Raw genomic sequence first — 18,009 nt, forward strand, 5'->3', positions numbered from 1 at the left:
CTTTTCCTTTTTTATCAAATAACGGATGAAGATGAAACACTGTTGATTAATTTTAGAATGAATAACAAACTTATTATTAGAGAAAGACCTAAAGCCAAAAGCCAATTAATGGTCATAACATATACTTCAATGCAGTAATAATGAGAAAAATAATTATTTGCCTCAGTCTTATAATTTTCCTCTATATATAAAAGAAGCTTGAGCCTCGATGTCCTTTCATACTTCCTCCGTTTCGTTTTAGTTGATCCTCTTTTTAAAAATATTTGTTTCAATTTAGTTATTCTTTTAATAAAATCAAGAGAATTTTATTATGTTCTTCTAATATTATCCTTAACATTATATGATTAAACAAAGCATCTTTATTCAAATTCATATTTTCAATGCATAATTAATAGGATTATTTTAGTAAAATAAATCTATTAAATAATTTTTTAAAAAGTGTGACAAGTCAATAAGGATCAGATAAAACGAAATGGAGGGACTACATTGCACACACATCTTATCTTTTCATTTGGCTAATTTCATTCATAGAGTATCTATGTATAAGTTTGACTTTCTGCTTTTGGATCTTTCGATTTTTCTTTTCTCATTTCATTAAAAAATCATTAATTTTTTTCTACAAATTCATGAGAGAGCATGAGCGAAATCAAAGAAGAGGAGAAATTGATTTCTACTTCAGAAAATGTAACATGGCCACTAATTCGTAGATTACACCCCATTAAATTAGCTTCGTTGCCATCATGTGTCAAAATAATTGAGTTAGGTTGGTTTTGTAATGTTCATTATATGTAATTTAGTATGCTACTTGAATAACAATTTTTTGCACAGATATCTCTTTTCATAAAGTTTATTACTATTATTATTATTATTATGTTAATTGAATAACATTTGATAGCTCCTCTTATATGAAGTATTTTTTTCTTATTTTCTTACGTTAATCAATTGGCTTTACTTTATTTTCTTCTACGATTTTATTTGTTACATCTTTGGAATGAACTAATTAATTGGATATTTTTCCCTCTTTAATGGTCGTTTGATTCACGCGATACAGAAAATAATCATGAAATAAAATTTTAAATTAGCTTTATTCCATATTTGGTATGAAGTATTAACTAATTTCGAACATTCTCCTTATTATCGGATACCTATATTGTACAATAACAACCTTGACTCATAAGCTACGGTATACAAATAGATGTCTAAAAAGAAAAAGTAAGATGTAAAAATGTATATAAATTATTTGTTAACATATTTCTCCTTTCTATTTATTATTATTTAGAAAGGTTTAAATCTAACGTTAATCAAGTTATGCATCTATTCAAAAAATATATCACTTCATAATTGCTTTGGAAATTATATTCATATTATATGTATACTAATGAAAAGAACCAAAACATATAATAAAACAAAATAAAACAGAAGAAGATGATTACCAACACAAAGATATAGGCATTTGATTAATCTAAAGATTTTTGTTAAGTTTGATGATGAAAAATATTGTGTTTGTTTTTCAATTTCATATTGCAAATGAGTTATTCTCTAATAAATTTGTTTGATTTTTCATATTTCAACTGAGGTTCTTTTCATATTCTTTAACCAAATTAAGTAATTAATGCATAATATTATCTATACCTCTTCATATTCGATAACATTTCCATGTGTGATTTTTAATATTTTGTTAAATTTTAGTTACGATTTGGAAAATATTTATTTTTGGCTAATTATATCTTTTTAGAGAGTTAGAAAGAGAAAAAACAGTGAGATTTGATATCTTCTTTTAAATAAACAGGTAGGGATAAGGGAAGTAGAAAGGGAAAGGCGCCAAGAAAAAAAACAATTATGATAAATAATTATTTTACGAAGAGAACTCAAGATTCATAAATCTATATAAAAATAATTAACAAGTTGTAAAATTTGTTAAAAATATGCATGGAAATAAATTAAGTTTTATGGAGTTTTTTTCTTTCGCTTCATTCTTTTTAAGAAAAGTGAAATTATTGTTATTTTACATACAATATATTATATATAAATCAAATATTTTAGAAGACTAAAAATACATAAGCGATAAAATTCATAAAAGATACATGTATATATTTAAGAGTGAATAATATTATTGATTAATGCATGAAATAATTGATAACTAACAAGATCTCTTCAGAAAATTTGAGCACTCGAAAATCTAATTCGCAAAGCGAGGATGAATTCACTCATTAGAAATAAAGGGGAAAAAAAGAAAAAAAGATTAGAAAGGTCTCAATTTTTAAATATTCAAGATCATTTACATGAATAACTCATATTTACAAATTAAATTATCCTATACGCAATCCTTTTTCTAGCTACTCCCTTCACTTTAATTTCCACATGATTTTGCAATTTCCTAAATGACCAAAGCTCTAGCACGATTAATCTTTAAAAGACATAACAAACATGTTCTTCAAGCTCGTCCACTTGTTTATTGAACCCAATATTACTTTTCTTCAACTCCTTCAACTAAGACTGTTAACCGGGCCGGGTCGGTTTAAATCGGCATCACCCACGTAATTTTACCGGGTTCTGAATGATCCGATATCGGGTCACTCTTAATGGTCTGGTCCGTTCTAGTCCAGGCCCAAACAGTGAAATTTGCTGAAATAGACCGAAACCAATCTACTTAGCGTGTATCCGGTTTTGACCGGTCAAAATCAATCAAAAATTTAAAAAAAAACTAAATTCAAATTTACATATTTTTTTCCAATATATACATACCTGTATACATTTTAAATACGTTAAATAATATACATACAATATATATACACTAAATATATACTAATTTAGAAAACATAAACACATGTATACATTTAATATATACTTGTTTAGAATCTAAAGAAAATACATAAGCATATATACATACAATATAATATACATACTACTTTAAATAATATACATACAACATATATACACTAAATATATGCTACTATAGAAAACATATACACATGTATACTTTAAATAGATACTAGTTTGATTCTATAAAACATATATGCACATATATACGTACAATATAATATATATACTACTTAAAATACTACTTTAAAAATTATACATATAACATATATACACTAAATATATAGAGTACTACTTTAGAAAACACATACTTGTATACTTTAAATATATACTTGCCAGTTTATATTCTATAGAAAATATATGCACATATATACGTACAATATATACATTAAATATAATACTACTTTAGAAACATATACACATGTATACATTAAATATGTACTATTTTAGTTTATAAAAAATATATACACATATATGTAGAATATATACTACCTTAAATACCACTTGAAATAATATACATACAGTATATATACACTATATGTATACTACTTTAGAAAATATATAGACATGTATACATTAAATATATACTACTTTAGAATCTATAGAAAATATATACACATATATGTAGAATATATACAACTTTAAATACCATTTGAAAGTTGAAAGATATATACATTACATTGTTATAGTACTTTAGAAAAAACTTATATACAAGATTATAATGTATGCTACTTAATATAATAATACTTAGTGTTTTGAATATATATTCATTATATGTTATTATATTTGAACTTAAAAGATATTTATTTTTTCATTATGTGTATATATGTTTGTTATATTTATTACTTAGTGTAAAGTTTGATAGTAATATATTAAAAGTATTTAATTCAATTTAGAAATTCAATTTAAATGAAAAAAATTATAAAAGTAAGGAGTGAATGAATATTGTATTTTATTGATTGCAAAATGATCCAAAACTTATAATTTATATGAATGAAAAATCTATAAATTTTGCATCATTTTTTTCAACTCATGCATGTTAATATTAACGGGAACTGTCATAGAGAAGTCAAAATGAATGAGGGAAAAATCATGCATTGGACTTGATTGTGCTAAGTTCTCCCTTGAAGTCATAATTTCTTCAAGATTCTGTTCGTCTTTCAGCTCCACCTCCATTCCTTGATTTCTTCGTTCTGCTCTAATCCAATCTCTAAGGCAAACTAGAACATTCATAGCATTGCTTCCCAATGAGTGGCGGTTGTCTCCAAGCTATTGCTGTCCCTAACTAAAAGCGTTCTCCGATGCAATCGTTGACATTGAACATTCAATATATCTCTAGCTAATCTTAAAAGTACAAGATATTTTCTTTCATTATTCTTCCGCTAATCCAACGCGTTGATTCTTACTCTACGATCCTCTATCGGTTGTCGAAGATAATACTTAAGCTTTTCCCGAGAACTTGTTCTATATGTTGAAGTCGCAAACTTGTCCCAAACATTTAAATCATAAAAATAATCAGAAAAACTATTATGTGCCGGCCTTTTAGAAGATGATGGCTCCTCCGGAGCTTGAAAAGTGACAGGTGGAGTGATATGTGTTGTACAACTACATCAAGTAATTCGGTATAATGGTTATATAATGTTTCTATGTAACTATTCGCATCACTCATAGCCGTAAACAAAGAATGTTTTTCTTCAGGCGCTATCTCTAAGGTAGTATAAATAATAGAACTAAATTCGGATATAGTATTATATTTCATACATGGATTTAGTATAGCTCCAACCAAGTAAATTGAGGGAAGTGGATAAAAATATTTTTTAAATTTAGCAAACATAGCACAAACAACTTCTTTGTAACCTTTTATTCTTAAATTTCTTAAGCAAACAAGAAATGTCAGCTAAATAAGCTAAAATATTACAAACAGTATGATAATAAGCACCAGAAAATTCAACCATAATTATATAAAAAAATTTCAAAAACTAAACAAGATCATTAATTGCAGCCCAATCAGAATCATGTACCATACACTTAGGAAAAGAACCAAAATATTGATTAAAAATCATTGTAATAGAAACTTTATGATCAAGACAAGTTTTTAAATAAGTATAAGTATCATTCTATCTGGTATCACATTCTTCAGGCATTAATCTCGGTCTAAGTCCATTTTATTCATATTTAACTTTAAATTCTCTCAATCTTTTTTTTCGATTATCTCCTTGAATAAAGTCAACAACAAGTCGGACCTTTTCAAGCACACTTAACATGAAATATTTTAGATAACGGCGGAGAAAGGTCAACTTTTAACTTGTCAATAACAGCCTTGTTGTAAGATGCATTATCAAAAGCAATACATAAATTTTTTCTTTCAATACCATAATATTCTTCAACTTCAGTAATAGATTCAAAAATAAAATTTTTAGTATGTCTACGATCTTCATCATACAAAAAAGGTAGAATATGTTTTTGAATATCAAAATTATTATCTATCCAGTGACAAGTAATTGTTTCCATTAGGTGGAAATACATTGGGTATGTTGTTGTTGTTGCAGTTGTAGACACGTGATTTCGTCCTCTTAAAGTTCAAATTTTATTCACTTTTAACCCATTTTATGTTATCCTACCGTGTACCCTCACCTGTGTGATAATCCCTCCACAAAATGACAAAAAAAATAACAATCCCCTAACTAATTTTGTCTTACTAGCAATCTACCCAAACAAAAATAGACACCTAACCCTTATCCCTCCAATTAGAAAACAACACCTACCTACCCTATACTAACAAACTCTACTCCACCTACCCTACCCCAATACCCACCCACGTGACCCTCACAATGAAAAACACACACATACTCTCACAGTCTCATAATTTTGGCACTCTCACAGCATATACGCACAGAACACACATTAAACTCTATTTTTTTTGCTTTTATTCTATAGAGAACACCATACAATTGGGATTCAATACACACCTCACACAAATCTCAATTTTAATAAAGAGAAACAAAAAATTCCCACTGAAAATTTGTTCTTCTTCACAACATGCATACACAGATACACTAAATCACACACACACTCCTTACGATACACTGATCTATACGCATAATCGGAGATGGACGGAAAAGGGGTAGTGAGTGTTGAGGGAGAAACCTAAATTCTGCGTTCGTGTTACTGTTCCGGTGATGGCTTCCCCGAAAAATTTGGTTACCGCATCGTTCACTATTCGCCTTTGTCTCTATCGAATTCGTCGAGCTCCGGTGTAGCAAAAATACGACGACCAGCCCTCTGTTCCATCTAAATCCGCGTCAAACTGTTGTTCCCGATCTTGATTTTGGTTTAATCCTTTCCGGAAACACCAATTCTGGCTGTCAATCCATTCGATATTGCATTTGGGATGAATTTCGTGACTAACCCGTTCAATATTCGTGATTTGGTTTTCACTTTGAGGTCTTATTTTTGGTTGAAATTTGTTCAGTTGGAAATTTTGAGACACTGATTGGGTTTGTTCGTTGTGGGGCTCCCTGATTCGAGGATTTCGGTCTCGAATTTCTTTATTATCAACAAAGATCAGTTTCATTGAGGTCCATTTCTTCTACCGATCTTTACTTTATCTTGACTCTTTATTGATGTTGTGGGTGTGGATGATTTATTTATTGTGTGTTTGGTTTGAATCTTCGTTGTTTGTTTTGTGTTTGATGTTGATTTCGGATTATGAGATGTGATTGGAAAATCGAAGCACGCACTAATTATGTGGTTAAAAAATGGATTTGGGGGTGAGAATTAAAAATTTGATATAATTGGTGATTTGGAATAGCTTGATTTCACTGTGTGTTTAACTTGAAACGAGCGTTAATTGAACTTGGTAGTATCATGATACGCCGATTGGTTTAGGCAAGGGTAGGTTGGGTAGGCAAGATTTAGGATTTGTGATTGTTGAATGGTGAAATGTTTGTGGAATGGTTTTGATTTATACATTGACATCTATTGTATTAATTTGACCGGGGAATGCCCCGAAGTATCTGTATATATTTATTTGCCGGGGAATGCCCCGAGATATCATGTACCCAGAGGACGTTCGTGGTGAAGGCCCGAGGCGTCGGGTAGAGCATTAGTTTAGGATTAACGTAGGTTTACTTTCAGTCCCTTTCTATTTCGGGTTGTAATAATTGGACTGGACTTTACATTTTGGATTATTTTGTTTTGTTTGATTATTTAGCTTGCTTTTTCGTGCGGTTTATACGTTTCTTAGTTCCAAAAAATAGTCGATACACTCTACCAAGCGACCGTGGTTGAACCACGGGATCGAGGGGTGCCTAACACCTTCCCCTCGATCAACAGAATTCCTTAGCCGGAATCTCTGTTTGCAAACCAGTTTAAAGAGTCAAATGACTTTTTGAAAAGGATTTTCTAATGGTGACTTGACACACCAGATTATGCCAAGTGGCGACTCTGAATAAAAAATGTTAATAATCCTTTACCAAAACAAATTTTCATTTCTTGTCACTTAAATAATAAAACCCTTTTCGAACATTAAATTATAAAAATTTTTTGGAGTACGTAAAAGGGGTGTGACAACTCTGGCGACGCTGTTGGGGAAAATGATAAGTTTTCAGAATTCGAGCTATTTTTGGAGTGGTATCGGCTTTGTTTGGCATTACGAGTGTATAAGCATTGTTTGTGATTATTATTGATATTATTTTCACTTTTGTGCGTTTTCGTGCTCTTTGTTTATAGTATTTATACTATGTGTTACCGCTTTATATCGGTCAGCATGAGTCCACCCCCCGGCCTTCTTTCTGCAACAAGTCCATAGTACACGTGTTGTACACAACCTCTAGTTGAGTCACCCTTATTTTAGGGGGGGAGCCGTCAGTGTTATGGAGTAGGTGGAAAGCAAAGCAGCCACTATTGACCATACGCTCCCTCGAACAGCCTTGTTAGTAAACCACAACGTAGGTCAGCCTTTAGGTCATGCTTATGTGCATCATACTGAGACCTAGCGGGACCCACATGGCCCTTTGTAGGAGACTCCCCTCTAAAGCATCCCTATGTGCTAACTGTTGCATTTTTAAAGGTAACGTGGTCATTTGACAGACTGATTTTTGAAAAAAAAAAAAAAGGGAATGTCGTAGTTTATTTTAGAATTCTTTATGGCTTTTGTTCCTCACGATCCGAAAACTCAAAAAGATTTTTTTTACGTGTTACATTTGTCTTCTCAAAGTACCGTAAATTCAAAAAAAAAAAGAGAAAAAAAAAGTTTTGTTTGCCTTTTCTACTAATTTGTCAAAAACAAAAATGCCAAAAAGATTTTTCTTCATAATTGGTGGTGTCAGTGTCTAGTTGAAAATCCAAAAGTTTTTTTTTTCATTTATTTTTGGTAGTGTCTCTTAAGTTAGGGTCAATTTATTAGTTAATCGTTAATTGTCCAATCTGGATGAACTACGCACCCCTGATTCTCCTCTTTCGGGAGTGAGATACGTAGGCAGCCTATTGTTGGTTCGGGGATCTTATTTAAAAAATCCAAAAAAAATAAAAAAATATAAATAAATTTCTTCACTTTTCATCTAGAGTAGGTGTTTCATACATATCTTGAAAATAAAAATACAAAAAAAAAAATCCTTAATAGTCGTAGGTTTTATTTTTGGTTGATCTTATTCCAAAAAATTCAAAAAAAGATTTTCTTCACTCTTTATTTAGAGTAGGTGTTTCATATACATCTTCAAGAGAAAACTACAAAAAGATTTTCCTTTAAGAGTTTCAAGTTTTATTTTCATATGAAATTCAAAATTGAAAACCCCAAAAGATTTTTCTTTGGTAATCATAGGTTTCGTTTTGTATAGGTATTTTAAAAGTAAAAAAAAATGCAAAAAGATGTTCGTCAATTCTTTTGACAAATTGTTATTTTCTTTTCTTCTTAAAGTTTCAAGCAAAAGAATGAAAAAAGAGTTTAATTGGCCATTTTGGCAAGACTGCCCGAACTACGCAAGATCTAATTCATGTACAACATAATACGTAGGCAACCTACTTTTGGGTTCGTTCTAATCATTTTGTTTCATTGTTTTTCATTATTTTTCCTCTTTTAAGGAAAAACAAAAGCCATAAAGAATGATAAAATAAAGGTAGATAACGAGAGAAAGGAAAAGAACAGAGATGGATATGAAAAATAATAATAATAATAATTAGTGTAGAAAAAAAGTGTAGACAAAAATCAGGATGATGTTAAAATGACCTCGCTACCCTCAAAAGCTGGTAGAAATGAACATGAATTTAGGACAATTTTACCAATGTGATTCCCATGCTTGTTGTGTGCTCTAATCCTAATGGATGTCATCTTTGATGAGAATGTTCTTTCAGATAACAGTGGTAGGTTTGCAGCACTCTGGCTAGTCACCCATACTTCACTAGATCCAAAGCAAAGCTCACCATGGCTAGAAGGGAGATTGAAAATTCGCTCATTGACCCAGATCAGGATCACAGGGAAGAAAGTTCTGAACACAATGATGAGGCAGTAAGGCTCAGGCAACAATTGATAGATTTAAACTGGGCATGGGCCAGCGGAATGCCTCCTCCTCTGCTCCCTAAAGGTCTTGGGAATATCTCTAATTGCCCACCGCTCTCTCAGGCGTAATTCTCTTCTCCTACTGAGTTACCTGAGTACGCTCTAGGATTCACTCCGCGACATTATTATCCTGGCAGTTCTGGTATGCCCTTGGCAGCTCCCCAATCAAGACCCGCTGCTCAGCCAGCGCCACCGATCACACCGGTATTTGTGGCTCCGCCACCACATGAAACTCCCATATATGCTGTGCGTCCCACAATGAGGCTTCCTAGGTCTGCCAGTGAGCCAGTACTGAAGGTTCCAGATAGGTAGTATTATGCCCCTGAGCCTACTTTGCAAATGAATGAACCGTATGGGTACACTCAGCCGCCTGTATTTCTATTTGATATGGAGAAACCTGTCGCAGCAAAGGAACGGGATATCATAGCTCGAAAATTGAAAAGTTTAGAACAAGCTATGAGGAATTTGCAAGGAATCGGAGATTATAGGAGTGTTTCCTATAAAGATCTTTGCATGTTCCCAGACATCAACCTTTCCCCCAATTTTAAGATGCCTTAGTTCGAGAAATATGCAGGACACGGTGATGCCGTGGCATACTTAAGACGTTATTGCAACCAGTTGAGGGCTGCAGGAGGAAAGGAAGAACTGCTCATGGCTTTCTTTGGCGAGAGTCTTTCAGATCTGGCCTTAGAATGGTTTATCGATCGAGACATCGATAAATGGAACAGCTGGGATGATTTGGCTTCTGAATTTGTTCAATATTTTCAGTACAACATCAACCTGATTTCGGATGAAAAATCCTTGGTTAACATGAAGAAAAAGAGCACTGAAGGTTTTAGGAAATATGCGATAAGGTGGCGTGAACAGGCCGCCAGGGTAAAGCCTCCAATGAAAGTAAGTAAGTTGGTAGAAGTTTTCATTCAGGCGCAGGATGAGACCTATTTTCAACATTTACTTCCGGCAATGGGAAAGTCTTTTATGAAAGTCCTCAAAATGGGGAAGATGATAGAGGACGGAATTAAGACCAGCCGAATAGTGAGTTTTGCTATATTAAAAGCCACCACACAAGCGATTCAAGGTGGATCTAGTGTATTTGGAGGTAAAAAGAAGAAACAGGACGTGGCGACTGTCGTAGCTGGAACCCATTCCTATCCCAAAACACCACCTCGCCCCTATACCCAAGCCCAAGCCCAAGTCTACGCCCAAGCTCCATATATTCCTCCCCACCATTACTACCCTCTACAAAACCCTTTATATTCCATTCCACCACCCCGTACCCAGTGTATAGCGCACAGCCATATGCCCAAACCCCTTCTTACCCGTAGTGGCGCTCGCAAGCTCTACAAAATCACCCATTCGCTCCACCAAATTACCAAAACCCCTCCAGACCCAGCTTTCAGCCTAGGCCCGAGTATAAGAAAGAGAAGGCAGTCAAAAATCAATTCACACCTCTTGGGGAGTCATATGCTAGCTTGTTTAATAGGTTGAGAAAGTTGAAGGTTTTGAGCCCAATTCAAGGAAGGCTTTCAAATCCACCGCCAAGGAATCTCGATTATTCTTTAAGGTGTGCGTACTATTCTGATATACCAGGCCATGATATCGAGAAATACTGGCATTTAAAGAGAGCTGTCCAAGATTTAATTAACCTAAATCAGATGCTGGTCCAGGCCTCGGAGGGTCCAAACATTAACCAGAATCTGCTGCCAACCCATGTTGAAGCCAATATGCTAGAATTTATATATGATGGGAAAGAGTCTTCAAGGGGTTATAAGCCTATTATCAAGATACAGACCATTGAGGAGAAATCGATGAATGTAGCGGAGTCTTTGAAAGCAATGTCATTGAGCCAGGAAGGAATGAAAGAAGATAAATCCCAAGAAAGCACAAAAAAACCCTTAATCACAGTACAGGGCGCCAGAAGGCATGTAAATTTAAGTCAGGATAAACCTAAGTTGACAGTGGTGGGAGCTCTGAGTCAGCCCATCTTGACGGTGAAAGGAGCACTGACAGCGCCTATTGTCCTCAAACCGGTAACCCAATCTTCGATAGTTGATACGAAAAGGATTCCCTGGAATTATGGGTGGACTGTGATGACCTATCATGGGAAAGAAGTTGCGTAAGATGTAGATGAGGTAGGGGTTTGACTAGGTCAAAAAGATGTTTCGTGCCTGAAAGCTTAAGAAAGTCCAAGCCAACGGTAAGTGGACCATCATCTATCAAAAAACCTATCACTGAAGAGGAAGCCGAAGAATTTTTAAAAAAGATGAAGTTTCCAGAGTATTCAATATTAGACCAGTTGAAGAAAACCCCTGCTCAAATTTCCCTTTTATCTTTGTTGTTGCACTCCAGGGAGCATCGTGATGTTTTACTGAAGGTATTAAATGAAGCATATGTTCCAAGGGAGATTACAATCAACCAACTTGAGAAAATGGTTGGAAAAATCTTTGAGGTCAATCGGATCAGCTTTGTTGATGATGAATTTCCTGTTGAAGGTACAAGGCATAACCGGGGCCTTTACATTACAGTGAAGTGTGAAGATTTCTACGTCACTCATGTTATGATTGATGGAGGTTCAGGTAAAAATATTTGCCCTATTTCTACTTTGCAAAAGTTGAATATTGGTTCTGACAGGATCAGGCCCAACAATGTATATGTTAGGACTTTCGATGGTGCAAAATCAAATTCCATTAGTGAAATAGAACTAATGTTGACCATAGGGCCTGTTGAGTTCGCCATAGAGTTTCAAGTATTGAATGTAGACTCCTCTTATAATCTGTTGTTGGGAAGGCCGTGGATCCACAAGGCCAAGGGGGTTGCATCTACATTGCACCAAATGATTAAGTTTAAGCATTACAGACAAGAAGTGGTTATTCACGGTGAAGGAAATTTACCCACCTACGAAGATTCTCCCTTGTCTCTTATTGAAGCAAATGACATAGAGGAGACATTCGTCTATCAAATTTTTGATACAGTGCCAGTGAATCATATCTTTGAATGACAGGCTATACCAGGATCGCAATTGTCTTCTGCTTCTATCATAATGGTGAGTGAACTTTGGAATTACGGATTTGAGCCAGGAAAGATTTTGGGAGCGTCTTTGCACGGTATAGTTCATCCCATATGCCCGAGTGAGAATGTGGGCACGTTTGGTCTGGGATTTAAGCCTACAGCTGAAGATCTGAAGAAAGCCAAGGGAAGGAAAAAGGAAACATGGTCACTCCCTCGCCCAATGCCACTACTCAGTGAATCATTTGTTAAGAGCGGTGTCACAAAGCATGTGGAATTTGAAGTTGAATTGGTTGATGACTTCCAGAACCTTTTTATTGAAGTTGATATGGTCGAAGCAAGAGAAGGTAACAGTATAGCACACGTGCAATTCATAGGTCCAGCTGTCCGGCTCAATAATTGGAAAGTCACTCCTCTCCCCGTCAGGAGGGAGTTTTGGTAGTTTATTTTGTTTTTCTTTCTGTTTATCCGAGTTATTTCAGGATTGTAATTCAGATTTTAGTTTGTTTATGTTATGTTGGCATCTATCTTTAAACCCTTCTATCTTTTTATTTAATGAAATGTAATGTCCCTTTTGTTTCGTGTCTAATATATTTTGTTTTTCTTTTCTTACACAGTTCTCTTTATGCTCATTCTAATGACATGACATGCATATGGAATTTTCATCCTGACCTTAAAATCCAAACTAATCAAGATGCAATGAAGCAGGATGGGGAATATGATGAAGAAGAAGCACTAGAAGAAATAAGCAAAGAGTTGGAACAGTTCAAAGACAAACCAAATCCTAATTTGAATGAGACTGAGCCAATAAATCTAGGGGGATCAAGAAGATGTTAGGGAAACTAAAATCAGTGTACATGTTTTGCCACAGCTAAAAGATGGAATGATTCAAGCATTAATTGATTATAAGGATGTTTTTGCATGGTCTTATGATGATATGCCTGGTTTAAGCACTGAATTAGTGGCTCACAAATTGCCAACTGATCCCGCATTTCCTCCTGTCAAACAGAAGTTGAGGAAGTTTAAAACGGATGTAAGTATTAAAATTAAAGAGAAAATCATAAAACAACTTAAAGCCAAAGTAATTCGAGTAGCTCGCTATCCCATGTGGTTATCAAATGTTGTTTCTGTACCAAAGAAATATGGCAAAATTCGAGTGTGTGTTGATTACCGTGATTTGAACAGAGCGATTCCAAAAGATGATTTTCCACTGCCCAACATCCATATTTTGTTAGACAACTGTGCTAAACACGAGGTTGCCTCTTTTGTGGATTGCTATGCCGGATATCACCAGATCATTATGGATGATAAAAATGCGGAGAAGACATCTTTTATCACACCATGGGGAACTTATTATTATCGAGTGATGTCGTTCGGTTTGAAGAATGCTGGAGTAACGTACATGAGAGCCATGACCACTATGTTTCATGATATGATGCATAAGGAGATTGAGGTCTACGTGGATGATATGATTATTAAGTCAAAAAGTTAGGCCGACCATGTTAAAGATTTAAGAAAGTTCTTCGAAAGGCTTCGCAGGTATAATCTCAAACTCAACCCGGCAAAATATGTATTTGGAGTTCCATCAGGAAAACTGTTGGGGTTTGTATTCAGCTGTTGGGGAATTGAATTGGATCCCTCGAAAATCAAAGCCATTCAGGATTTGCTCCCGCCCAAGAATAGAACGGAGGTGATAGTTTGCTTGGTAGACTGAACTACATTAGCAGGTTTATTGCTCAACTCATGACCACTTGTGAGCCCATATTCAAGTTGCTGAAAAAGAGCGTTGCGGTAAAATGGACTAAAGAATGTCAGGAAGCGTTCGATCGAATTAAAAGATATTTGTCAAATCCGCTCGTGCTGGTACCCCCAGAGCCTAGTAAGCCTTTGATCTTATATTTATCAGTCATGGACAATTCTTTCGGTTGTGTCCTGGGTTAGCATGATGTCACAGGCAAAAAGGAGCAGGCTATTTATTATCTTAGCAAGAAGTTCACCGCATATGAGGCCAGATATACTCTTCTTGAAAGGACGTGTTGTGCCCTAACTTGGGTAGCACAGAAGTTGAAGCATTATCTCTCATCCTATACTACTTATCTCATCTCCCGCATGGATCCTTTGAAGTATATCTTTCAGAAGCCTATGCCAACGGGTCAATTGGCAAAGTGGAAAATATTGCTTATCGAGTTTGACATTGTATATGTGACTCGAACCGCCATGAAAGTCCAAGCCTTGGCAGATCATCTTGCTGAGAATCTCATCGATGAAGAGTACAAGCCATTAAAGACATATTTTCCTGACGAAGAAGTGTCGTGTGTCGATGAAGATGTTATAAATGCTGATCCAGGTTGGAGGTTATTCTTCGATGGAGCTGTCAATATGAAAGGAGTCGGAATAGGTGCGGTCCTTATCTCTGAATTGGGACAACATTTCCCGGTAACAACATAACTTTGATTCTTCTGTACTAATAATATGGCAGAGTATGAAGCCTGCATTCTTGGTTTGAGGTTAGCTGTTGATATGGGAGTCCAAGAATTATTGGTGTTGGGAGATTCGGATTTACTCGTCCATCAAATTCAAGGCGATTGGGAGACGCAAGATTTGAAGCTCATCCCATGTCGACAATGCTTGCAGGAGCTATGTCAACGGTTTGTGTTAGTAAAATTTAGGCATATTCCAAGGATTCGCAATGAAATTGCTGATGCTTTAGCCACTCTGTCTTCAATGCTCCAACATCCTGATAAAGCTTACATCAATCCAGTGCATATACAGAGTCGTGATCATCATGCTTACTGTAATGCGGTTGAAGAAGAGCTCGATGGAGAACCTTGGCTCTTGGATATCAAGCGGTACATTCAGTCAGGAGAATACCCATCATATGCAACCAACGATCAAAAGAGAACTATTAGGCGTTTGGCTAGTGGATTTTTCTTAAGTGGGGGAATCTTATATAAGAGGACCCCAGATCTAGGACTTTTAAGGTGTGTAGATGCAAAAGAAGCCTCGGCAATCATGGTTGAAATACACTCTGGAGTATGCGGGTCACACATGAACGATCATGTCTTGTCAAAGAAGATTCTTCGAGAAGGTTATTACTGGCTTACTATGGAAAAGGATTCTATTCGATTTGTTTGGAAGTGTCATCAATGTCAGGTGCACGGTGATTTGATACGTTCTCCTCCTGTTGAGTTACATGCAATGGCCTCTCCATGGCCGTTCGTGGCTTGGGGAATGAATGTGATTGGACCGATTGAGCCGAAGGCATCAAATGGACATAGATTCATTTTGGTAGCCATTGACTATTTCACAAAGTGGGTAGAAGCAGTAACTTTCAAGTCAGTGACAAAGAAGGCTGTGGTAGATTTTGTTCATGCCAATATCATTTGTAGATTTGGAATTCCTAAGACGATCATTACAGACAATGCTGCCAATCTCAATAGTCATTTGATGCAAGAAGTATGTCAACAGTTTAAGATCGCATATCAAAATTCTACTCCATATCGCCCAAAGGCCAAAGGTGCTGTAGAAGCGGCCAATAAGAATATAAAAAAGATACTGCGAAAAATGGTTCAAGGGTCTAGACAGTGGCATGAAAAGTTGCCATTTGCATTGCTAGGTTATCGCACCACTGTTCGCACTTCAACAGGGGCAACTCCATATTTATTGGTGTATGAGACAGAAGCAGTCATCCCTGCAGAAGTTGAAATTCCCTCTCTTCGAGTCATTGTAAAAGCAGAGATTGATGATGACGAATGGGTAAAAACCCGACTGGAACATTTGAGTTTGATTGAGGCAAAAAGCTAATGTCTATGTGTCATGGCCAGTTGTATCAGAGGATGATGGCTCGAGCATATAACAAAAAGGTCCGTCCCAGGAATTTTGAAGTTGGTCGGTTGGTATTGAGACGTATCCTTCCTCACCAGGTTGAAGCGAAAGGCAAGTTCTCCCCTAATTGGCAAGGTCCCTGTATTGTGAAGAAAGTGTTGCCCAATGGAGCCTTATATTTGACAGATACTAAAGGCAAAATGGCAGAAATGACTATCAATGCTGATGCGGTCAGAAGATACTATGTATGATATTTGATCCTTTGTTGATTTTATTGTATATTTAGTACTTGCATTTTTGAAGATTGATATGATGAAGGCATTTTATTCTTCTATCCAAACATTGTGTCATCCTTTGTTTACCCGTTTGAGCTTCGTTTCAATTTTCTTTCATATCCCTCTTTTGGAATCAAAATAGAGTCAAAGATAAATGTCAAGAAAATAAGAATAAAAGAAAGAGTCCAAAAAAAAAAATCATCAATCAAAATCAAATCAAAACAAAGAATAAGCTGATGGAACTATGTCCGACCCGATTCTCCTCTCTCGGGAGTGAGATACGTAGGCTACCCTATTTCGGGATCGGTCCAACCAAATAAAGATCTAAGATTCACCCAGGCAACAAAACTGAGGCATGAGTTAATGTGTTGTTTGAGTCGATTCCAAAAGTTGTAAGTCCCATCCCCACTTCAAGTATCGTTTGAGCCCCTTACCATCTTTTCTAACCTTAACAAAAGCCAAGTTACAACCAAAGAAATTCCTTCAGATCAATTTTTGATAATGTTAAGGCTAAGCATGCAATGGATATGATGATACATTGTGAGGTACCACTTGTCTCCCTCAGCATAAGAAATCAGGAAAGAAATACAAAAATAAGAGAGTCTTATTGGTGAAAACCCCCGTGGGCATCATAAGGCGATAGTGAGTTGAGAGAAATGAAAATGAGAGAGTCTTATTGGTGAAAACCTTTGCAGGCACCATAAGGCGATGGTGAGTGGAAAGAAATAAAAATGAGAGAGTCTTATTGGTGAAAACCCTCACGGGCACCGTAAGGCGATGGAGAGTTCAAGAGAAAAGTGAAAAGTGAAAAGAAAGAGATTTGTTGGCAAAAGTCTTTTAAGATGTCGTCAATTGGATGTGATGTATGAGTCCAATGGATTTGAAGAAGCGGCTCAGTGGCAAAGTCACGAACTCAACAACAAATGGGAAGTTTGGATAGGAAGATCAGGCAGCTCAATCCAAAATGCATGTCATACTCATTGGAGTTGGTTGTCGTATTCAGATAAATTTTCTTTTTGAATATGGGACATTACCCTTTTATTTCATTTACATATTCATGCTTTTTGTCTTTTTTATGTCAGTTATCAAAATAAAAGTCACCATCATTTCTTTACATTTTAAGTCAAGTCTATGTCAAAACAAGCGAGAAAGGATTTCAAAATTTACTGTCAGTCTTTCCAATTATACGAGGAAAAGCCAAGGAACAGCACAGGAAAGAAATATGATCGTAATTCAACATGAAACAAAGGAAGTCTATCAACTGACAGGCTGTTGGATTCGTGGAAACATTCAGATTTTGGGAAAAGGGTCCACCTCAGAGGCTTGGTAAAATGGAAGCCCATTGTTCGAGTCAGAACTCACTTCCCTCAATATGGATCCGGGTCGATGATGCGGCAAAACAGGGAAAATGTTAGCGATTTAGAACAAAGATGAAAGGAACAAGTGCTGGGCAGATACCTGAGAAGCCAAGATCTGCAAGCCACCACTAAGTTTTTAACTGACAAATTTTCTTTGTTGAAATAGGGG

General features: G+C 35.5%; 1 pseudogene; it reads right to left on the reverse strand.

The window, feature by feature from the left end:
- Positions 1-2,332: 2,332 nt before the first annotated feature.
- Positions 2,333-18,009, reverse strand: part of LOC107868770 — a 23,161-nt pseudogene continuing 7,484 nt past the window's right edge.

This window comes from Capsicum annuum, chromosome 4 (assembly GCF_002878395.1).
Source record: "Capsicum annuum cultivar UCD-10X-F1 chromosome 4, UCD10Xv1.1, whole genome shotgun sequence".
Classification (NCBI taxonomy): Eukaryota; Viridiplantae; Streptophyta; class Magnoliopsida; order Solanales; family Solanaceae; genus Capsicum; species Capsicum annuum.